At 44.6% G+C, this 25,527-nt stretch overlaps 1 protein-coding gene and 1 long non-coding RNA gene across 2 annotated transcripts in view; one reads left to right on the forward strand and one right to left on the reverse strand.

The window, feature by feature from the left end:
• chst8 (carbohydrate (N-acetylgalactosamine 4-0) sulfotransferase 8) overlaps positions 1 to 25,527 on the reverse strand; it is a 201,611-nt gene that overhangs the window by 15,274 nt on the left and 160,810 nt on the right. The window lies entirely within an intron of this gene.
• On the forward strand, positions 8,027 to 9,269 carry LOC115167050 (uncharacterized). Its single transcript, XR_003870430.1, has 3 exons — positions 8,027 to 8,566; positions 8,760 to 9,042; positions 9,176 to 9,269. It is a non-coding gene; the product is annotated as an uncharacterized LOC115167050 (long non-coding RNA).

The raw sequence follows: 25,527 nt of genomic DNA on the forward strand, positions 1-25,527 counted from the left end.
GCTTACTGTAAAAAATGTGCACACCCTCCCCCCTTATTGTCACGAGAATTTTTATCCCAGTGTTCTAACTGAACTATTTTATAGCTTTGACCAATTCCCAGAGGTTGTAAGGCTCTGGTTAATGAAGAATTAGACAAAGTCCCAGTCTGCAATAGATCAACACTTTATTCAGAGAGCGCTCTTCCCTTCAAGTGCAGAGCGAATCTTTTACACACACACACAAACAAGTTCAAATCTTAAGCTACGCCTTGCTCAGACAGTGACTTTTCCACTACACACATACATTGTTTATCATATTCTGCAACATGTTTCATAATTTTCTGTAAGCCTAACACTTTCTCCCCTCCACGGGTGGAGACAGAACGTCCTGTTATTGGTTTCACAGTAGCACAACTTGTCTTTCGATAGCTCCTCTTATCCTTTGTTTCACACTTGCACCCTGCTTACATAGCTAAACAGGAACAAAATGTCCTGATTCTAATTCTGACTAAAACTACACACATCATCAGATTATAGTTTTATGATTCTAATACATTTCACACATGTATATGGTTTCAGGGTGGAATACTTTAGTCATTATCTTAAACATACAAATTATTCTATCACTTATTGAATGACCTATAACTGTAAATAATGTTTACGACGACATATAACATATAAACGTGGATATCGATTTTGCAACTTCAGCATGCTTTTGTGGCACATTCAAAGCCATGCAGGCCGGTTGATGGTTGGCCGACCACCACGGATGAGCTCACTCTCCCTGCCTGTTTCATTACACTACGATCAGAACCGGCTGCAGACAATGATCAGCTAGGGGGAAATCAGATTTTCAACATTTTTATGCTATATTTACAATTATATAAAATATATGCAACAATTTTTCCACCAACAGGTTTCTGTGCCAATGCACCACACAACCAATAAGCAAAGCATACCGACTTTGGGGGCTTCAACATCATGGTTTGCGTTTGAAACACCACAATCAAATATACACTACCGGTCAGAAGTTTTAGAACACCTACTCATTCAAGGGTGTTTCTTTATTTGTACTATTTTCTACATTGTAGAATAATAGTGAAGACATCAAAACTATGAAATAACATATATGGAATCATGTAGTAACCAAAAAGGTGATAAACAAATCAAAATATATTTCATTTTTGAGATTCTTCAAATAGCCACCCTTTGCCTTGATGACAGCTTTGCACACTCTTGGCATTCTCTCTACCAGCTTCACCTGGAATGCTTTTCCAACAGTCTTGAAGTAGTTCCCACATATGCTGAGCACTTTTTGGCTGCTTTTCCTTCACTATACGGTCCGACACATCACAAACCATCTCAATTTGGTTGAGGTCGGGGGAGTGTGAGGTCATCTGTTGCAGCACTCCGTCACTCTCCTTTTTGGTCAAATAACCCTTGCATAGCCTGGAGGTGTGTTGGGTTATTGTCCTGTTGAAAAACAAATGATAGCCCAAACCAGATGGGATGGCGTATCGCTGCAGAATGCTGTAGTAGCCATGCTGTTTAAGTGTGCCTTGAATTCTAAATAAATCACAAACAGTGTCACCAGCAAAGCACCGTCACACCATAACACCTCCTCCATGCTTCACGGTGGGAAACACACATGCGGAGATCATCCGTTCACCCACACTGTGTCTCACAAAGACACAGCGGTTGGAACTCAAAAATCTCATTAGACATTGGTCTAATGTCCATTGCTAGTGTTTCTTGGCCCAAGCAAGTCTCTTCCTCCTATTGGTGTCCTTTAGTAGTGTTTTCTTTGCAGCAATTTGATCATGAAGGCCTGATTCACATAGTCTCCTCTGAACAGTTGATGTTGAGATATATCTGTTGCTTGAACTCTGTAAAGCATTTATTAGGACTGCAATTTCTGAGGCTGGTAACTGTAATGAACGTATCCTCTGCAGCAGAGATAACTCTGGGTCTTCCATTCCTTTGGCAGTCCTCATCAGAGCCAGTTTCATTATAGTGCTTGATGGTTTTTGCGACTGCACTTGAAGAAACTTTCAAAATTCTTGAAATGTTCCGTATTGACTGACCTTCATTCAAATCACAAGGCTTTTGCACCGTTATTCAAATGGAATTTTCACCGCATTTTACAGCCTGGAATATAATTTTGTACTCACTTGAAAACAATTATGCAATTCTTCATTGCATGGTCTTGTTGAAGGCTAGTCTAGATCATTTGATTGTCCCTAAACAAGACCAATAGGGGAGCTTTTGAGCTGCGTGTCTCATGTCTTCGCTGTTCTTTCATGCGCAATGATGCACCTGGCCTCTCCGCTGTCTATCAGCTATTCCTCTATGTTCTTGTGGATTTCTATTGAAAATTGGTGCAGCTTTGAATGATTTTCTGTGTGGTATGATTGCTAGTTAGCCTATTACAGATCTGGACTAACGATCCTCCTACCACTTTTGTTACTAGGAATAGTGGATAGAGGGCAGGATAGACAGTTAGACTGGTAGACTATGTTGAGCTGTGGCATAGTTAGCATGCATAAGGGAAGTACCACAACACCTTGATATGGGAGGCGTATGCAAGATGATGAGGAAATGGAAGACATTACATAGTAAAACCAGTGAATGTAAACGCAATACCCCACCTGTTGGTAGTAATAAACCACACAACACTCCCCAAAGCAAAAAAAAAGTTGACAACTCTCCTTGTATTTTAGACCCCCCCCCCCTCCATACCCCATTATTTTTCTAACTGTCCCTAAGGTGATCCAGATGATCCACAATAGGATGAGATGATAGGCTGCTGCTTTCACAGATCTGGATGACCAATTAGAAAACCACATAAAGAGTTTGGTCTTTGTAAATAGAGAACTCACAGGCATTATTTCGGATAACGACATTGATAGAATTGTTTTGCACATTGCAGATGCACAGGCAGATAGATGCACATTGCACATTTCTCTAGACATTATTCTCTATACTTGCTTGGGTTTCAGACATGGTAGTATCAGTAGGCTGCAAAGATCATTGAGTAAGTCACAGGAAATAAAACAAACACATCAGTTTATCAAGCCCTTCCTGTGCTAACCAATACAGTCCAATCTCTCATTGGCAATTTAAGTCCAGAGATAGACCCCATGTAATGAAGCTGAATAGGGGCTATGAAGTATCAAAGGGAATCTAGTGAGCGGATGGTTATGCACACAGCAGCAGCCTGTCTTTTATTCATGGCGTGGTGATCTGAGCTGTGAGCCCAAAGTGTCTCAGGCCAGTCTCCTGCTGTCTGTCTGTCAGTACTGCCATCCTCCAATAGTGTTCGTTCCATTGAGATCCTATGAATTCACTATATTTATGAGGATTCTATAGGTAATTCTACGGCTCCTTCCTTCGCCCATAGCCAAGGTCCAGTTCAAGTACACAGGCTTTGTGATGTTCAGATCAGTCATGCATTAGTGTTTCTTCCTTCCTACACAGCCATGGTCCAGCTCACTCACCTCCTGATGTGTACAAGTGCCTTTGTGCTTACTCACATCAGTCTTGGTGTAATTTACAGATAGATCCATTAGTATAAAGATATTTACACAAGGGGTTCCCAAACATTTTCACTCAGGCCCCCCTTCCAGTATTGGGGAACAGTCCCCCCCCCCCCTCCCTGTGTAGAGGTAAAGAAGCGATCTACCCCTTAACATGTGGTGGTTGTCATCATAGCTACATTACTCATAACTGTGGGGGAAAAACATCCCCAGCACTCCTGGTTAGGCACCACTGATGTGTATTTGATTAGAGCTCCATCAAAGGCTCCATTACGGGATATAAGAGGATGGAGTGGCTAGATGACTGGATGTGTGTTGTGCTCTTAGGGCCTGGCTCTGTGTCTAAAGGCAGAGATAAGGCTAAAGGAGGCAGGAGGCTGAGGCACCTCTTTGCTCTGCTCCACTCCCTCAGGACAGACAGGCAACGGCCCAGAACAGCATCCCCCTCCTCTGCCTAGTTCAGCTACGATAACCTCCAGTAAAGTGTGCAGTGTAGTGTAGTGCAGGGCAGTCAGAGAGAACAGAGTTGTCCATAGGAAGGAATCACGTCATGCAGGCCCAGCAGACCTCGTGAGCACTTTCAGACCTTCTGTCATCTGTGAATGTTTACCTGAGGGTAAGGTACTCTCTGACCATCTGTAGCTCCAGCACACTGCCCTGCCTGGCTATACACTATCTGGAGAATCTGAGGAGGGAACTCCTCTGTGGCACTTATATAAGGCACTTTACTAATGTTATACCGGGCATCCCAGCTCACGCAAGTCAGGTCAAATGCCATTTTAAATTTGATCTCGTTAGTATGTCATGCTTAGGCAGTCATACAGTACAACCTCAACATATGGTGTGTTTTGTGGACCAGTAACTGAACAGCAAAGATAGCCCTATCTTTTATACGCAGAGTCTGATAGCAGGAAAACTCTTCAGCTATGCTCCATTAGCTAATTCAGTTTTAATGAAACTAATGATCAGACTTGAGATAATCCTACTGTACCCTGACTGGGCACACTGTTGTTGTGTTGTTTGTTTAAAAAAATTAAATGTCACAGATATACTTTTTGTTATTGAGAGTCAATTTATCAGGCTAGAGTCTACTTTCCTTTAATTTTATTTTTGTATCTGGTGTATTTATTTTTAGATTTTTGTATATTACACATGACATACTCTTCTACAATGCTGTAGTGTTGTAGCTAGAGTTTGCAGTTGCCACTAACGTCTCTATTCACTGCTACTTCACAACTTTTCTTTCGTTTATAATCTGTTCTGCCTTGTTTACATTTTCCCTTCTGTGGAAGTCGCTATTACTGGAGCTTTACTGGACTTTCTAACTTTTAGATAGCTCTGCAAGCTGTGGAGATAGCTCTGCAAGCTTTTAGATAGCTCTGCAAACCATGTTTTTAGCCAAATGGTTACCAATGGCTAACCATTGAATCTCCACTGTAGCCGCTGTGAGATGTTCACTGAACTAAAGGACGAGGAGGAAGACCGAATGCACTCGGGGCAGGGATTTGTCTGTAAAAAGCTCCTTCTGTGTGACCGAATGATGGATTTATTTTTTATTTAACCTTTATTTAACCAGCATAGTCAATTAAGAACAAATTCTTATTTACAATGATGGCCTGGCAAGAAACAAAAGGCCTCCTGTGGGGACAAGGGATAAAAAAAGCGATTTAAGACAAAACGGACAACACAGACAGAAGACACTGGTAACAGCACAAATACAACAGCAAATGAACAGTGGATGTGTGTGTGTGCGTGCAGGCATGTGTGTGGTGTGTGAAGTAAAACAACATGCTTCCTTACATAAGGTAATGCAAACTAGTGACATCGGTTAACAACTAGATCAAATCAAATGAAATTGTATTTGTCACACGGCAATTTATTTCTTTATTTTTATTTAACCTTTATTTAAAATACAACAGGTGTAGGTAGACCTTACAGTGAAATACTTACTTACAAGCTCTTAACCAACAATGCAGTTAAGAAAAATACCTAAAAAAATAAGAAATAAAGTAACAAATAATTAAAGAGCAGCAGTAAAATAACAATAGCAAGGCTATATACAGGGGTTACCGGTACAGAGTCAATGTGCGGGGGCACCAGTTAGTCAAGGTAATTGAGGTAATATATCCATGTGAGTAGAGTTATTAAAGTGACTATGCATAGATAATAACAGAGAGTAGAAGCAGCGTAAAAGAGTAGGGGTTGGGGTGGCAATGCAAGTAGTTAGGGTAGCCATTTGATTAGATGTTCAGTAGTCTTATGGCTTGGGGGTAGAAGCTGTTTAGAAGCCTCTTGGACCTAGACTTGACTGCTTGCTGTGCGGTAGCAGGAGAGCAGTCTATGATTAGGGTGGCTGGAGTCTTTGACCATTTTTAGGGCCTTCCTCTGACACCGCCTGGTATAGAGGTCCTGGATGGCAGGAAGCTTGGCCCCAGTGATGTACCGGGCCGTACACACTACCCTCTGTAGTGCCTTGCGGTCGGAGGCCGAGCAGTTGCCATACCAGGCAGTGATGCAACCAGTCAGGATGCTCTTGATGGTGCAGCTGTAGAACCTTTTGAGGATCTGAGGACCCATGCCACATCTTTTCAGTCTCCTGAGGGGTTTTGTTGTGCCCTCTTCACAACTGTCTTGGTGTGCTTGGACCATGTTAGTTTGTTGGTGATGTGGACACCAAGGAACTTGAAGCTCTCAACCTGCTCCACTACAGCCGCGTCGATGAGAATGGGAGAGTGCTCGGTCCTCCTTTTCCTGTAGTCCACAATCATCTCCTTAGTCTTGATCACGTTGAGGGAGAGGTTGTTGTCCTGGCACCACACAGCCAGGCATTTGTATCCGTATGTTCGGACATACAAATATATGTCTGAACATGTCTCAATTCCTTTCAACTCCTCCAGGGACACCAGGTCCTGCAGTTTTAGGTTGACTGGGAGGGAATTCCAACATCAGGGGGCTGAGTAATCAAAGGACCTTTTTCCATGCTCGGTTAAAATGAGCATAAAACAAGATTAAGATTTACATTCCTTGTTGCTCCCCGCGACAGCCCTCCTCTCAGGGGCGCCGCTCGCCGCAATGTGCACCCCCCTCACCTGTCATTGTAGGTAGACATGTTTCTATTAGTGTTGTCATTATACCAGAATTTGGACTTCGATACCGATACCAGGTTTAATATACAATACTCTATACCATCATGATACTCAATAACAAAACGATAGCAAAATGATATCACGGCAAAAAAAGAAGGAATATTAGCTCAAGTCACAGAATGGCACTTGACCCAGACAGATAAGCTCAGCTACTTCTGTTCAATCGTTGTGCATCTTTTGAGTTCAATGTCATTACATTAGAATGTGGGACTTATTTTATGTAGGAGGGAAATTCCTAGATGTGAGAAGTGTGCAGGAGGGCATAAGACAAAGGAATGTGTACTGTAGTATCGCTGGTAAACATTGTGTGTGTTAACTGTAGGGGTACCCATGGTGCTGGATATTCAGAAGTGTCCGGTGAGAGAAAGGCAGGTTGAGGTTGCCAGGATCAGAGTAGTACAGAAAGTGTTGTATTCTGAGGCAGTGAAGAGAGTAGTAGAGGAAGATGGGTCCAGTGCGAGGGATCCTAAGAGGCTCCTTGTGACCAGGCCGAGGTCAATAGAGAGAGATAGGAATAGCATGTGCTACAGTAAGGTTGGTTTCTTAGCGTTCATAGCCATTGTCATCAACTGTACCGCAGAAATGGAAAGTAAATCACAGAAAATACAGTAAATGTTGTGGTGGCAGCTGCAGAGAAGTATTTGGTTGTATGAGATTTTACTGCAGAAGGTGTGTTGAACGATAGTGTCCCGTCCTCCCAGGCTGTCGGCCTGGTGTAGGATCAGATAGGGCCAATAGTGGAATAGTGGGGAGGTTTTAATGGGTGTAGGGTTAGTTGGTAGGGCAATTTCCTTCCCTTTTCCTTGTCCTTTTCCCTTCCCTTTTTCTGTCACAATGTGTAATGAATTCACATTCTAGTACTGTAGGTGGCAGTGTATGCACCTTTCAATTGGTTGCGATCTGCCAATACAAATTTATAGAAGAAGGAGAAGATAATAGGATCATCTTTGGGAGAAATGTGAGAAAGAGACTGAATGTGAAAGAGTGAATGAATAAAGTTGTTGGTGTCAATCAGCTTTGAAATCAGCATATTTTGTGCTTTTGTATCACAAACAAAGTACTAGGGTAGTGAATTGATGTTAGCTTTAGCTGTCAGCTAGCAAGGAAAGACTGTAACTTCTGTGCAGCATGAGTGGGGAGCTAACATGATGCAGCTCAGACTCCCAGTGCAGGCTAGCAATGACTAAGTGGAGCAGCCCAAATGCACTATAATAAGGGGTCGGCTGCGCTGATAGACAGGCTTAATCCATCATACCCATTTGACAGAAGTACCGAAAGTAACAAAAATTCAAATTTCTTACAGTTTTTCCCAATTGTTTACACACTAAAATTGGAACTTGAAACACAATCACCGAAACCTGAAACATGTACAAAATCCCTAAACCAAGTCTGCAAAATTAGAAGCACAATTCCTGCTTTACACTCAGTTTTCAATTCTATATCACACTTTTTGTAAAACACTACACACAGTTCTCTACATTAGGCACAACATTCAGAATTGAAATCTCTTTAGTCCCTTTTGAAAGCAACGCCAATCACAATGCCAAGCTCTATACACCAATTGGCAACACCCACTCCTCACAGGTGTAAACACTAGTTGCTGAAATGTTCACTGAGAAATCCGAGCTTTAGCACTATAAAAGGCCACAGATGAGCTCTCTTGTTTTGGAGGAAAATGGAAGTCAATGGTGAAGCAAGAGCTAGAGCTGAAGGAGTGAGAGGAAGAGGAGGAAGAGGAGGACGAGGATGAGGAAGGACAGTTGTCTCACCTGAGAAAAGGGCCACATTAGTTGACCATGTGATCATCCATGGATTGAGTATGAATGAGCCTGGGCAGAGAGTTCAGCCCAACCGGAGCTGCTACACGGTTGCATCTATCATCCGGACATTCAGAAATGACAGCTGGTAAGTTACCTACCATCTACACTATGCTTTTTATGTATGCATACTGTAGTATACTGTAGTCCGACATATCAGTAGGCCTATGTTACTCAGTGATTGTTGGCCAATGTTACAGTAATGCCATTTCCTATTGAAAGAAAGTAGATTATTTTAGCTTACTGTAACTAATCATATGATATTTGTGGATCTTCTGCAGAACTGAGAGACGGCCAGGCCATGGTGGAAGACACCGGCTGTTCACACTAGAACATGAGACCACTATTGTGAACATGGTGGTGGCAAACAACACCATTAGACTACGAGAAATCCAGAACCACATAATTGCAGACAACACAATATTCAATAACATTCACCAGGTGGGCTTGTCTACATTGGACCGTGTATTACAGCGCAACCGAATTCGGATGAAACAGGTCTACAGGGTGCCATTTGAGCGAAACTCAGAGAGGGTTAAAGAACAGCGCTATGAATATATGCAAGTAAGTACTATATTGTGAATTTACTATCATATCAGCACTGCATAGACACATTACAGTACTGTAATCTAGTGTATTGTGCCTCACCATATTGACTGCTCTAGGTCTATGTCACATATTGTCTTGTCTGTTGTAGAGAGTCTTGGAGCTGGATGCCGCTGCAATTCAGCATGTTTATATTTACATTGATAAGGCTGGCTTCAACCAAGCCTAACGAAGGGGACGGGGACGGAACATTATTGGTCACTGTACCATTGTGAATGTCCCTGGACAGCTTGGAGGGAATATCACCATGTACGCAGCCGTTAGCCAGCAAGGCGTCCTCCATCACCATGCCAACCTTGGTCCCTACAACACTGCCCTTCACATCACATTCCTGGACACACTACATGGCATCCTCATTCCAGCCGAGCAGAGGGGTGGACCAGAGCAGCCCAGGTATGTTGTCATCTGGGACAACGTGAGTTTCCACCGGGCTGCTCTGGTCCCCAACTGGTTCATCGACCACCCACAATTTATTGTTCTATACCTGCCACCATATTCCCCATTCCTAACCCCAATTGAAGATTTTTTCCCGGCATGGCGATGGAATGTGTATGACCGCCATTCCCTCGCACGCATTCCTCCAGGCAATGGAGGATGCATGTGGTGAAGTTGATGTGGGGGCTTTCGGCGGCTGAATCCGTCACTCCAGAAGATTCTTTCCCTGCTGTTTAGCCAGGGAGAACATGGCTTGTGATGTAGATGAGGTGCTGTGGCCAGACCAAAATAGGAGGCAGGATGCAGCCTAATGTCTTTTTTCTTACATTTTGCATGTGTTTTTGTCTTTTTTTGTTTAGAGTTTTGAAAGAATGAGCCACTTTCATGTTTTATTTCTGTACAGAAAACCCTTTATCTTACTGAATGTTTTTCCTGGTTTTCTGCTGTTGGGTATGGAAAGTGTTACATACAAAACACAAGTGTTCAAAAATACTGCATTTTGGAAATAAATGACAATGTTTTTGTTACTGTATTGCATGTGTGTGTGTTTATTTATGTATATTTGAGTAGGTATACATTACTGTAACAATATTTTACAACCGGCTACAGTGTAACACTGAAAATGCAAGAGGCATAAACCTACTGATGGGATATTCATAGTGGTGTTTTGTGTTGAGCACATCAGTGTGTTGCTGGTTGGTAGACAGATCTAATCATATGACGCGTGTGTGTGTGTCATTTTGATGCAAAAAAAAACATTTTGGAAAGAGAGAAAACAGTTTTGAATGCAGTGTTTGCTTTTGCTAGAAATTTGTAGAGTCTTGCAATTTGTGTTTGTGTTTAGATTTTTGAGAAAATGGGCAAAGATTCAGCAAATGTGTCTAAACAATTGTGGAAAATTGTAATATTCTAGTATCAAAAGTACCGAAGTTAGTTTATATCGAGAATACCAGAACCCTGTGCTTCCCTGGAGTGAAAATCCATGACATTCTAGTGATGTTTCCTACAATAGAAGCAGCTACCTGAGGCTGACTCTCTGGTAATACATGTGGGTTCGAATTACATTAAGCAGGGTAGCTCCGAATGCCTGGAGCAAGACTTCATGGACCTGATAGGAGCCGCAAAGTATGCAGGCAAGCGACTACTTACAGTATCCCGGGTCCACTTCCCTCAATAGGCCATGGGTCTAACTGCTTCAGAAGACTCACATCTGGCTAAAAACATAATGTGCCACAGTGAAAGTGTCTTTCATTGACAATTTGGACCGGTTTTGGAAGCGGGTGGATTGTTTCAATGAAGATGGAATACACCCAAACAGCTGCGGAGCACACAGACTCTCTTTGAACATAGCACAGTCGCTAACTCAGTGACTCTCTGACAGCCCAAACCCTCAGGTAATTCCCATTTTTGCTATTCAGTCCTGTGTATGGTCTGCTAGAAATTCTCTCAGTTCTAGGGGTGCTAAAATCTGTAATCTAAATCCTGTTGATATACTTCACCAATTAGTACTGTTTGCTCTGCCAGTCTGGCCCCTCCTTAGACTGTACACTCTCACAGACTTTAAAACGAGCCTGGAGCTCTGAAACATAGTTAAACAGCTCTGTTGAAGAGAATTCCATTGCGCTTTATGATTATAATGTTTATAGATAGGCCAAAGAAGGGTGGCGGTGTAGCTATTTATGTGAAAAACAACTTTAAAGTGAACCAATCTCTCAATGTCTCGCTTCCAAAGCGATTTGAGCTACTAGTTATAAATGTTATTTCCCAGAATGTTAATTTCTATGTTGCAGGGATTTAACCCCTCCCTCCGCCACAGTAGGAGCAATCAATACTGTCTCTAAGCTGCTAGCCCAATTCATAGCCTCTGAAATAGTGATATTGGGGGATCTGAATCTCGATTGGCTAACTCCCTCATCTGCTTGTCTTAAATCAGCATGTATTGATCTGAACTTAGTCCAACTGATTTCTGAGCCCACTAATTTGAATGTAAAGAATCCTGCTAAATCAACTTGATTGAAGTACAAATATTCCTCCTAAATACCTAACTAGTGGTATTTTTGCTATGAACCTCAGTGACCCCTATCTGTGTCAGAAACACAAAGTTGCCTAAAAATAAACCACGCCTTATCACTAAGAGATACTTTTAAACACTTCCATGAGCAAGAGTCCTTAATGACCTTTACCATTCAGGTTTACTTAGTGTTAATGACACTCCGGAACTTGCTCATGAACAATTCTCTAGCATGTTAATCTCTGAATCTGATAAACATGCTGCTATGAATAGATTAAGAATTAAATATAGAGTCAACCCATGGTTCACGCCTGAACTTGCTGAGTTATTTCAACTAAGGAATAAAGCTTGGTCTGAAACCAGACACACTGGTAGCTCTACTGACTGACTGACACATTAACTGCTTCCATAAAAAGGGCTAAATCGAACTATTTCATTAATTCCATTTCTGACCTTTGTGGCGATCCAGCTAAGTTTTGGAATGCTATTAAATCGCTAAAAAGAAGCAGCCAGACCTCTCTGTCCAATGAGGTTCTATTTAACTCCAATACTATAACGAGCAAACTGCCATTTATTTGAAAGGGGAAATAGCAGCAATAAGGACAACTGAAAAGACTGCTCATCTCTGATGCACCCATGTTTAATCACAGACGTGCCTGCTACTGTAAATGGTGACCCACTGTTCTCTCTTCAGCAAGACACTACTAGAGATGTTCTGGACGCTCTCTTAGTTATTGATGGAATAAAGTCCACTGGGTCAGACATGTCTGACCCGTGTCTTCTATGGCTTGCTGCACCTCTGGTTGTGGAGCAATTCAGACATTTAATCTGTCTATTATCTTGGTATTATTCCTAAGGTGTGGAAGCGGCCCTTGTTCTCCTGCTTCACAGAGGTGGGGATCCTTGCGATCTTAATAATTATCGCCCAATTTGAAAAAGTGAATGTCTAGTGAAAATATTAGAACTTGGTAAATTGTCAGGTGTGATTCTTTTTAGGTAGAAAAGGTATTCTGAATGTTCAACAGTCAGGCTTTAGGCCAGGACACAGCACCATCTTGGCTGCTTCTCTAATCATAAATGAATAGTTAATGCACTAGGCAGGGCACAGCACCACACTGCTCTTTATATTGATCTGTCGAAAGCATTCAATACAGTAGATCATGCACTCCTGCTACGGAGGCTATCAGAAATTGGCCTAGACCAAGCGGCCTGCGGGTGGTTCAAAAATTACCTACACGACAGAAGTCAATGTACACTACCGTTCAAAAGTTTGGGGTCACTTAGAAATGTCCTTGTTTCTGAAAGAAAAGCAAAAAAAATGTGTCCATTAAAATAACATCAAATTGATCAGAAATACAGTGTAGACATTGTTAATGTTGTAAATTACTATTGTAGCTGGAAACGGCAGATTTTTGGAATATCTACATAGGCGTACAGAGGCCCATTATCAGCAACCATCACTCTTGTGTTCCAATGGCACGTTATGTTAGCAAATCCAAGTTTATCATTTTAAAAAGGCTAATTGATCATTAGAAACCCATTTTGCAATTATGTTATCCCAGCTGAAAACTGTTGTGCTGATTAAAGAAGAAATACAACTGGCCTTCTTTAGACTAGTTGGGTATCTGTAGCATCAGCATTTGTGGGTTCGATTACAGGCTCAAAATGGCCAGAAACAAAGAACTTTCTTCTGAAACTCGTCAGCCTATTCTTGTTCTGAGAAATGAAGGCTATCCCATGCGAGAAATTGCCAAGAAACTTTAGATCTAGTACAATGCTGTGTACTACTCCCGTCACAGAACAGCGCAAACTGCCTCTAACCAAAATAGACAGAAGAGTGGGAGGCCCCGGTGCACAATTGAGCAAGAGGACAAGTACATTAGAGTGTCTAGTTTGAGAAACAGACGCCTCACAAGTCCTCAACTGGCAGCTTCATTAAATAGTACCCGCAAAACACCAGTCTCAACGTCAAGAGTGAAGAGGCGACTCCAGGTTGCAAAGAAAAAGCCATAGTCGCCTCTTCACTGTTGACATTGAGACTGGTGTTTTGCGGGTACTATTTAATGAAGCTGCCAGTTGAGGACTTGTGAGGTGTCTGTTTCTCAAACTAGATTATTTTAATGTACAAAAAATGTGCTTTTCTTTCAAAAACAAAGACATTTCTAAGTGACCCCAAACTTTTGAATGGTAGTGTATGTATCTGCTGATGGAGTTCAGTCTAATTTTCTTAACATAATCAAAAGACTCCCATAAGGCTCAATATTAGACCCTTAATGGTTCACTATTTACATTTATAATGTTGGTCTGTCCCTGAATAAAAATCAGTGGGGCTTACATCTCTATGCGGATGACACAGTAATTTATTCCCACGCCCTCTCAGTGCAGCAGGCCATTCACCACCTTCAGCTTGGCTTTGATTCAATTCAAGGCATTTACATACCTCTGCTGTGAAGTAGTAACGCGCGACATACTGTATGCCTAGCTTTCTGAAACGGGTCATTTATATAGTTCTGTTGGCTGGGAGTCTCTGACTACCGGAAGGGCCCAACATTGGCTATTATTTGTATATAAAGTTCAATCTCCAGAAACTCCCATACTACCTCACCTCACTTCTAATTGGACATCTAGTAACTATAAGACTCTCAAGACTGGTTGGTACTAGAGGTTCCGTGGGTCTCCTCTGACTTAGGGAAGGCTGCTTTTAGTTACTATGGTCCTCCGTCCTGGAATGCCCTACAGGTCACTCTAAAACTTGATTATTTGGTCCCAAAGGTGAATTTAGAGCTCTGATAAAAAATGTCACCAATGAAAACTGCACTTGATTTCATTGATTGTATATATTTGTTTATAATGCCCTTTTGAATGGAACGCAATTTATTTGAGATGTTGTAACTGTAATTTTGTACTTAAATATGTTGCTCACTGCTCGAACTGTTATTCTCATGGCACCATTGGAAATGAGACCCTGGTCTCAATGGGTTCCCCTGGTTAAATAAAGGTTAATGCATTTAACCTGAACTCATTGCAGGACTCATAAGCAGTGAAAGCATCTCTTCCCTGTGCTGGCTGACAGGTCTGATGCAGTATGAAAAGCAGGTTCAGTGATGGCTCCCTAGTTAAGTGCAGCTTGTCGGTCGGTGCGATACAAGGGCACTGTCACAATAGGAGATGTGTGTTATTGAATGGGATTCCATTTGAAGGCAGGCCTCCTCAGTGGCTGACAATGGACTTCTGACAGTGTTCTGGAACACAAGTCAGAGAGAGGCTCCATGGTGTGCACAATATGCTGCCACATCACAGAGAGAGATGGAGAGAAAGCGGTCAAGCTAAGTGTGAATTGAAAAATACAAGTAAGAAAAATACCGGCAGTTACAGTAAAGAGGAGGCAGTGTTCACAGCCTCAGTGGTGCTTGAAATACTTTTTCAACATAGAAACCTGTGCATAGTAAGAGTCAGCGTGGCGTTACTTTCTGAGACCGTGCATATCGCCCCTGTCATTAATCTCTCCTCTTTCTGTCTGCATGCTGTCGCACAAAGTGAACAACAGGGAGACGTTAAGGTCAGCTCTCAGGTGGAGGAGCTGTCAGTCTGGTGATTGACATGCTTGGTGTCGACTCAGAGCGGCTGCTTTAGATAATGTGGAGGAAGAGACCTATTTCTCTCCAAGTTGGCCAGCTAATGACAGCAGTGGTTCAATAAATGACGCAAGTATGGACACACACACACACACACACACACACACACACACACACACACACACACACACACACACACACACACACACACACACACACACACACACACACACACACACACACACACACACACACACACACCTACCACAACCTAGACCTCCATAACAGCTGTCAGGATTGAGTTATTAATGACAGCCTAATGCCTTATAACACCTTCAGCTCATGGACCCTCTCAGGTTCTCCCCTGCTCAGACGCATGGCAGGGCTGCCCTGTATGGCTGAAGTAATATCGCTACATCTATTACCAACCGTGGGAGTTTATAATCGCTGATTCTTTTGAATGGTAGATTTTAAATTCATCCACAGAACCGGCTCTTTCCATATGTAACAGTAGCCTATAAGTAAAATACAGGATTTAGAGCCTATGTAAATGTTATTCCCAATGACAGTTATACTATCCAATATAACTAAAATATCTGGAGTAATACATGTCTGCACTGGAAGAGTGGATTTAATAGCAATCATGAATCTATCCTGGATTTGTTAGAGCTATACGAGTGTTCTCTACTCTGACAGAGTAGTCCCACATCCACAGGTAAGCTCCAACAGCCTGTCAGCTGCAGTTAGCTTATCATTAATTCAGTAATTTAGAAAAAAGAGAAAGTAGGACAGATTACTGTGACGATGAAGCTTTCAGGCAGTTAGAAGTAAAGGAGACTTGGGAGAGAGGGAGTGTTGGGTTGCAGTACTTTAAGAGAATGAACCCCCACAGTGTTGTACAATAATTGCTCCGCCTGTCAGCATAAAATTGGGGCCCCCTATTGAGTGTTTTTCATCATGCTGAACGTTATGGAACACTATCAGCTAAATTGGAACCTTTAATGTCATCTTATCGCCCTTCGGTTTGTCTCCGCTGACATCCGGATTGTCACATGACATTCTGAAATGGTAATGGTTCAAATTAATCAACAACTCATATCACTTGTCAGAGTACTAAGGCCACTTGTCAGAGCACTAAGGCCACTTGTCAGAGCACTAAGTCCACTTGTCAGAACACTAAGGCCACTTGTCAGAGCACTAAGTCCACTTGTCAGAGCACTAAGTCCACTTGTCAGAGAACTAAGTCCACTTGTCAGAGCACTAAGTCCACTTGTCAGAGCACTAAGTCCACTTGTCAGAGCACTAAGTCCACTTGTCAGAGCACTAAGGCCACTTGTCAGAGCACTAAGTCCACTTGTCAGAGTACTAAGGCCACTTGTCAGAGCACTAAGGCCACTTGTGTAGGCTTTTCCATATTGATTTTTATAGTTGACTTGAAAAGTCAATTTTCATTTAGTTTGTCTCTCAAACAAAGTGAATCTACTTTGTGATTCAACAGTTCTATCAATGTTAGAATAATGTGATTCAGTACCACACTATGCTAAATAGAATAGAGGTAAAAATCGAATTCAAGGGGAGAACACCCACTCACGACAAAACACATCTACCACACGCACCCATACGCATGCACACATTGCGTTACATTTGTTACATTTGTAGGTGAGCAATCTACCTGGATAAGGATCTATACAACTCATCTTATAATAAATATGTAAAAACCTGTCTGCTGGTCTGTAGCCGAGTAAGTGAATGATAGGGAACATTTGGCCTCGCTAAACTAGGCAAGTCACAAAACATAAGCTAATTACTGCAGTTTCACCATTAGTTCACCCTGAATGTGTGTTCAGTGCTGGTCCATTGGGTGTCCTTCTGTCATACAGAGAATCCTAATAACTCCACAGCCACACAAGATTAGAGGAGACTGTACATCTGCTAATTAACCTTAATTGCTAATTAAACCTGGGAGGCATCATTCATTCATAGCTGCTTCATCTAGTTCTACACTACTATGGCTCTATTGAAATGTGTTGGGCTGTAACTTTACAGCAATGTAGAGAGTTGGGAGTGCTCCTGAATTGTCCTGCTTTTCACATTTAGTTCCAATTTATTTCCCCTCACCAAAAGTTTGTGTTGTGGAAAAAAAATGATGTGCCTGAAGAAATATTTTGACAGTAAATAGGCACCCAGGAATAAGGTCAGAATGCAAACATTGGGACATGTTGGTTGGCGTAATATACCCAAGTCATCCAGATAAGCAGAAAGATGATCGTTTTCATAATTGCCAATCTCCAACTTTGCATTATCTGCGCTCACCTGGATGACTTAGCACCTCAGGGCTAATGAGCTGTTTTATAACGTTATTTGTTCCTTTTCTTTAACAAGAGTTATGGTACTTTATAACTATCGTTTCAGGTGGAATATTTTTCCATTCCCTGCATAAATCCAATGAAATTCCAAGATTGAGTCTCAAGTTTTGTTCAATAGTGCAAACATGGGAGTAATATCACTATACCCTAGTCCAGGAAGTTAAACATGAGCAGATCATGTCAGCATGAAAGGACAAACAGTCTGTTGCTTGTTATTTCTGAAACATTTTGTCTGGTGAACTGAGACGGATATAGGGGGAAGCATTAACATCACAATGATGACAACCAGTTGATGGACAGCTGCTGATATTGTGGTTAAACACAATAGGAATGGTCTTTCACCATAACACAACGAAAACAATTAAGTAACACAAATCAATAAAGGAAAAGCTTTCACTGAAGATGCAGTGCAGCCTTTCAGATCATATATCCTGCAGCCTTACCAGGGGAATAGAAAAGGTCACCTGTGTTTTAAAATGGAGGAGAGGAGAAGACTGGAATGGCAATGAATCAACTGGTGTGGAAACTGGAAACGGCTCTACCACCCAGTCAAGCCAGCCACTTCTGGCCATTTCAAAAGTGGATATCACAACTAGCTATCTCAGCCAGCCTTCTCCAGCCACTCCATCTCAGCCAGCCTTCTTCAGCTACTCCATCTCAGCCAGCCTTCTTCAGCTACTCCATCTCAGCCAACCTTCTTCAGCTACTCCATCTCAGCCAGCCTTCTCCAGCCACTCCATCTCAGCCAGCCTTCTTCAGCTACTCCATCTCAACCAGCCTTCTTCAGCTACTCCATCTCAACCAGCCTTCTCCAGCCACTCCATCTCAGCCAGCCTTCTCCAGCCACTCCATCTCAGCCAGCCTTTTTCAGCTACTCTATCTCAGCCAGCCTTCTTCAGCTACTCCATCTCAGCCAGCCTTCTCCAGCCACTCTATCTCAGCCAGCCTTCTCCAGCCACTCCATCTCAGCCAGCCTTCTTCAGCTACTCTATCTCAGCCAGCCTTCTCCAGCCACTCTATCTCAACCAGCCTTCTCCAGCCACTCTATCTCAGCCAGCCTTCTCCAGCCACTCTATCTCAGCCAGCCTTCTCCAGCCACTCCATCTCAGCCAGCCTTCTTCAGCTACTCCATCTCAACCAGCCTTCTCCAGCCACTCTATCTCAGCCAGCCTTCTCCAGCCACTCCATCTCAGCCAGCCTTCTTCAGCTACTCTATCTCAGCCAGCCTTCTCCAGCCACTCCATCTCAGCCAGCCTTCTTCAGCTACTCTATCTCAGCCAGCCTTCTCCAGCCACTCCATCTCAGCCAGCCTTCTTCAGCTACTCTATCTCAGCCAGCCTTCTCCAGCCACTCCATCTCAGCCAGCCTTCTTCAGCTACTCTATCTCAGCCAGCCTTCTTCAGCTACTCCATCTCAGCCAGCCTTCTTCAGCTACTCTATCTCAGCCAGCCTGCTCCATCCACTCTAGCCCATCCTATTCTGGACACTTCACACAAACACCTGAGGAGCTCTCCTCCACTCAGACCATCTACTCTCCACTTGGTCTGACCAGCCACTGGCAAATTAACCACAGAGAGTCTAGAGAGTAATCATCACACTCTCCAGGATGGATCTCCTCCCTTTATGGACTCACTTCTAGATCCTTCAATTACACTCACAGTAATCATCAGCTCTCAGACCTAGACCACACACACCAAATACAGATGTTACAGAGCAATAGGTAGACTTTCAAAAATGATTAGTAGGCTCCAGCCATGCTAGTCTGTTCATAGTCTCGTCCCCAGATTTCACGTTTCGTCTTGCGCCAATAAAACATGCAGAGAATAATCTGAAATAGGGCAGATGTCAATACAAAATTGTCAATTGCGTTGGTTGACCTTTGTACAGGACTTGTAGTCTCACGGTGTCACAGGCGTCGAAAGGATTAGACCAAGGCGCAGCGTGTAGAGTGCTCATCTTTAGATTTTAATGAATGCACTTCGAACAACAAAATAACAAACGCTCAACAGTTCCGCCAGGTAAAACAACTAAACGGAAAGTAACCACCCACAAAACCCAAAGGAAAACAGGCTGCCTAAGTATGGCTTCCAATCAGAGACAGCGAAAGACACCTGCCTCTGATTGGAAACCATACTCGGCCACACATGGAAAATGAAACATAGAAACAGAAAACTAGAACAAATTCCCCTAGAAACAAACCAAGTCCAAAACACACAAAACAACCCCCCTGCCACGCCCTGACCATACTACTATGGCAAAATGACCCTTTTCACTGGTCAGGACGTGACACATGGCCATGCTAGTCTGCCGTGTTGTGGAGATTTAGGTGTTGATGAGAGACCCATAAGGTGTCTCCTGTGACTGGTGACTGTCTGATTTGGTGGGGGTGTAGCGGTGCCTTTGGGTGCCACTGACATTTCGCTACATAGGAGGGTGAATCTTCCGAACAGCAGCTTCCCATCCCAGACTCTAAATGGCTTCTAGGAAGGGAGTGTAGTGCATTGTACATGAGCGGGACAAATGCCACTCTTCACAAAGACTCCCGTTTCCTTTCATGTTCAGCTGTAAGGGGCCTTCAAATATTCATGACATTTCCATCAATAAAAAAATAACCTTTGGTTAGAATGGCAGACACAGAGATACATAGAGAGACACACAGAGAGAGAGAGAGAGAGAGAGAGAGAGAGAGAGAGAGAGCGAGAGACACTCACAAACAAGATTGAAAGGCAGAAAGGTTGGGGAATGGACGTGGCACTCCCACCGCTCCTCCCCTCCTACCACCATTGGACATGGGGTTCTATAAGTTAGCTAGCTCGGTCATTGATTGTCAATGTCTGTGTGATCTATTCTCAGATGCACTGTGTAAGTTGGCTTTGCAAATACGTTCCAAGGTAGTGTGTTCCTGACTGCCTGTCTGTAGTCCCAGAAGACAGCTCCTGTTCACTCTCCAGTCTGTTGGCCTGGCTGTAAATCAGCGCATTGAGGAAGTGTGATTCATTGATTAAAGGAGAAAGTCAGGACTCTGCCCAATACCCCCTCAATCAATAGTTCTCATGGGTCAACAGAATGAAAGGATTTCCTAGCCATTTAATTTAGGGCCTCACCAGGCACCGGCCCTAGTAGTGGTGGAGTTGATGTGTGAATGTGGAGGTGATAGCTAGTAAAATCTCTTTGAGAGAGAATTCAATATTTCATTAGTTGTCAGACAGACACAATTCGTTTCGGGCTAAAGTTGACGGGGGAGAAAGTTGAACAATAAAAAATGTTTTGTGTTATTTGAAATATCATGTCATGTTATGTGAAATTGTAGTGTTTTCATACAAGTGTCCTATGGCTAGATGTTATTGAGCCTTCATGCATGCACTTGTAATTATGTATGAGATAATTGCTGCTCTAAATGTTTTCATTCCCAGGCAAAATATGAATTTGCAAGTGAACATGACTATGATGCAGAAAATTAGACATTAATACAAGGATATTAGAGCTGGATTGAATTTCATAGACAAGTAAAGTTTTATGCTCCAAATTATTTCTGTCAAACATAGTTGAAAAACCATGAAGTTAAAAGCTCTAGTAAAGACGATGTGCCATTAGGATTGAGAATGATTGAATTATGCCATAGCATATCTCTCCATATTCAATAACGTCATTATATTCCGAGATAAATGCAAATCATTAGTGTCTGCTGAATTTTAAAAAAAAAATGACTTGCTGCATGAAATTGTCAACAAATTGAATCTTTTAGACAGACAAACTGAACACATTCAACATCAGTATGTCAGCTTTACAAAAGGTCTAGGTGTGTGTGTGTGTGTGTGTGTGTGTGTGTGTGTGTGTGTGTGTGTGTGTGTGTGTGTGTGTGTGTGTGTGTGTGTGCGCGCACCTGTGTGTGTGTGTGAAGTCTGTGCTTAAAAAGAGAAGAGAAGAACAGAGGGAGGGAACCAAGCCCATGGAAAAGATGGACAGAGGGAAGGAACCAAGCCAATGGAACAGAGGAACAGAGGGAGGGAACCAAGTCCATGGAACAGAGGAACAGAGGGAGGGAACCAAGCCCATGGAAAAGATGGACAGAGGGAGGGAACCAAGCCCATGGAACAGAGGAACAGAGGGAGGGAACCAAGCCCATGGAACAGAGGAACAGAGGGAGGGAACCAAGTCCATGGAACAGAGGAACAGAGGGAGGGAACCAAGCCCATGGAAAAGATGGACAGAGGGAAGGAACCAAGCCAATGGAACAGAGGAACAGAGGGAGGGAACCAAGCCCATGGAACAGAGGTTCAGCGGGAGGGAACCAAACCCATGCAAAGCTCTGTCTCATTTATTCACCGTCATGCCCAAGCGCAGCCGATCTGATGAAGAAGATATTGTTTTATAATGCCGGGGTTAACCCCATGGCATGCAATTCATTTGATACCGGAGATAATCTGAATGCTCCATCTTATTCCAGCGTGTCAGCTGTTACAGGCGTTACCGTGGTAGCGTCTGTCTGTCGTTAACGGAGGCTGTGTGTTAACGCACAACGTGCAACAATAAATCACCTCCCCCACTATGCTGGAGATGGATTATACTACTTTACACCAGGGACAAAATCACCTATATTAGTGAACAGGCCCCTGTTGTTTACCCGGCCAGAGATAAAATCATAAAAAAAGAAAAGAGCTCATTCTGGAAGGATTTCAGAGGGAGCTGTGTTGTCTGCTGTGGACAGGGGAGCTGTGTTGTCTGCTGTGGACAGGGGAGCTGTGTTGTCTGCTGTGGACAGGGGAGCTGTGTTGTGTGCTGTCGACAGGGGAGCTGTGTTGTCTGCTGTGGACAGGGGAGCTGTGTTGTCTGCTGTGGACAGGGGAGCTGTGTTGTGTGCTGTCGACAGGGGAGCTGTGTTGTGTGCTGTCGACAGGGGAGCTGTGTTGTCTGCTGTGGACAGGGGAGCTGTGTTGTCTGCTGTGGACAGGGAAGCGGTGTTGTCTGCTGTCGACAGGGGAGCTGTGTTGTGTGCTGTCGACAGGGGAGCTGTGTTGTGTGCTGTCGACAGGGGAGCTGTGTTGTCTGCTGTCGACAGGGGAGCTGTGTTGTGTGCTGTGGACAGGGGAGCTGTGTTGTCTGCTGTGGACAGGGGAGCTGTGTTGTCTGCTGTGGACAGGGGAGCTGTGTTGTGTGCTGTCGACAGGGGAGCTGTGTTGTCTGCTGTGGACAGGGGAGCTGTGTTGTGTGCTGTCGACAGGGGAGCTGTGTTGTCTGCTGTGGACAGGGGAGCTGTGTTGTCTGCTGTCGACAGCGGAGCTGTGTTGTTTGCTGTGGACAGGGGAGCTGTGTTGTCTGCTGTCGACAGGGGAGCTGTGTTGTGTGCTGTCGACAGGGGAGCTGTGTTGTGTGCTGTCGACTGGGGAGCTGTGTTGTCTGCTGTCGACAGGGGAGCTGTGTTGTGTGCTGTCGACAGGGGAGCTGTGTTGTGTGCTGTTGACAGGGGAGCTGTGTTGTCTGCTGTGGACAGGGGAGCTGTGTTGTCTGCTGTGGACAGGGGAGCTGTGTTGTCTGCTGTGGACAGGGGAGCTGTGTTGTGTGCTGTCGACAGGGGAGCTGTGTTGTCTGCTGTGGACAGGGGAGCTGTGTTGTCTGCTGTGGACAGGGGAGCTGTGTTGTGTGCTGTCGACAGGGAGCTGTGTTGTGTGCTGTCGACAGGGGAGCTGTGTTGTCTGCTGTGGACAGGGGAGCTGTGTTGTCTGCTGTGGACAGGGGAGCTGTGTTGTGTGCTGTCGACAGGGGAGCTGTGTTGTCTGCTGTGGACAGGGGAGCTGTGTTGTGTGCTGTCGACAGGGGAGCTGTGTTGTCTGCTGTGGACAGGGGAGCTGTGTTGTCTGCTGTCGACAGCGGAGCTGTGTTGTTTGCTGTGGACAGGGGAGCTGTGTTGTCTGCTGTCGACAGGGGAGCTGTGTTGTGTGCTGTCGACTGGGGAGCTGTGTTGTCTGCTGTCGACAGGGGAGCTGTGTTGTGTGCTGTCGACAGGGGAGCTGTGTTGTGTGCTGTTGACAGGGGAGCTGTGTTGTCTGCTGTCGACAGGGGAGCTGTGTTGTGTGCTGTGGACAGGGGAGCTGTGTTGTGTGCTGTCGACTGGGGAGCTGTGTTGTCTGCTGTCGACAGGGGAGCTGTGTTGTGTGCTGTTGACAGGGGAGCTGTGTTGTCTGCTGTCGACTGGGGAGCTGTGTTGTCTGCTGTCGACAGGGGAGCTGTGTTGTGTGCTGTCGACAGGGGAGCTGTGTTGTCTGCTGTGGACAGGGGAGCTGTGTTGTCTGCTGTCGACAGGGGAGCTGTGTTGTGTGCTGTCGACAGGGGAGCTGTGTTGTCTGTTGTGGACAGGGGAGCTGTGTTGTCTGCTGTCGACAGCGGAGCTGTGTTGTTTGCTGTGGACAGGGAAGCTGTGTTGTCTGCTGTCGACAGGGGAGCTGTGTTGTCTGCTGTCGACAGGGGAGCTGTGTTGTGTGCTGTCGACAGGGGAGCTGTGTTGTGTGCTGTCGACTGGGGAGCTGTGTTGTCTGCTGTCGACAGGGGAGCTGTGTTGTGTGCTGTGGACAGGGGAGCTGTGTTGTGTGCTGTTGACAGGGGAGCTGTGTTGTCTGCTGTCGACAGGGGAGCTGTGTTGTGTGCTGTGGACAGGGGAGCTGTGTTGTGTGCTGTCGACTGGGGAGCTGTGTTGTCTGCTGTCGACAGGGGAGCTGTGTTGTGTGCTGTTGACAGGGGAGCTGTGTTGTCTGCTATCGACTGGGGAGCTGTGTTGTCTGCTGTCGACATGGGAGCTGTGTTGTCTGCTGTCGACTGGGGAGCTGTGTTGTGTGCTGTCGACAGGGGAGCTATGTTGTCTGCTGTCGACAGGGGAGCTGTGTTGTCTGCTGTCGACTGGGGAGCTGTGTTGTGTGCTGTCGACTGGGGAGCTGTGTTGTGTGCTGTCGACAGGGGAGCTGTGTTGTCTGCTGTCGACAGGGGAGCTGTGTTGTGTGCTGTCGACTGGGGAGCTGTGTTGTCTGCTGTCGACTGGGGAGCTGTGTTGTCTGCTGTCGACTGGGGAGCTGTGTTGTCTGCTGTCGACTGGGGAGCTGTGCCTGCAGGAGAGTGCTGTGAGAATGAGCTTTGCCATCATTGTATGTGCTTTCTGAAATGTAAACCACATGTATCCCCTTGGTCTCAGGCTATATAGGCATTGCTCAATGTATACTTATAGCTGCAGGACAGGCGGAGATTGCAACCACCTGCGGCTCAGCTGTAAGAAGAGTGAGACAGCAGGCACGGTACTGAGAGAGAGGAGAGGCTGACCATGGTGAGGGGTGAGATGAGAGAGAGGGACATAATTACATGGCAGAGCACAGGCTCATCCCTCCCTCCCCCATCCCCCTCAGCCTCCCACCGTAGACGTCTCACTCGGAGAGAAAACTATCTATCAGTCAAAGGTCAGGCCAGACACCACCCTGTACTTAAGAGGCACAAAAGGCTGTAATTGTAAAATGAATACAACAGTAATCTGAATGGTACGACACATCATGGTACAGTAGCTCTAATACCAATGAAAGTTGTCTAGCTAAGGTCAGATATATGTTTGCTAAATCTTTTGCTGTTTGGTGTCGTGAAACAAAAACATTTATTATAAATAATATCAGTAGTTACATGCAAACAGTTTGAATCCCATGAATATGTTAAAAGCTATGCACTGTAGGCCTGGGTACAGGGGAGCTGTGTTGTCTGCTGGGTACAGGGGAGCTGTGTTGTCTGCTGGGTACAGGGGAGCTGTGTTGTCTGCTGGGTACAGGGGAGCTGTGTTGTCTGCTGGGTACAGGGGAGCTGTGTTGTCTGCTGGGTACAGGGGAGCTGTGTTGTCTGCTGGGTACAGGGGAGCTGTGTTGTCTGCTGGGTACAGGGGAGCTGTGTTGTCTGCTGGGTACAGGGGAGCTGTGTTGTCTGCTGGGTACAGAGGAGCTGTGTTGTCTGCTGGGTACAGGGGAGCTGTGTTGTCTGCTGGGTACATGGGAGCTGTGTTGTCTGCTGGGTACAGGGGAGCTGTGTTGTCTGC

This window comes from Salmo trutta, chromosome 29 (assembly GCF_901001165.1).
Source record: "Salmo trutta chromosome 29, fSalTru1.1, whole genome shotgun sequence".
NCBI classification, from domain to species: domain Eukaryota; kingdom Metazoa; phylum Chordata; class Actinopteri; order Salmoniformes; family Salmonidae; genus Salmo; species Salmo trutta.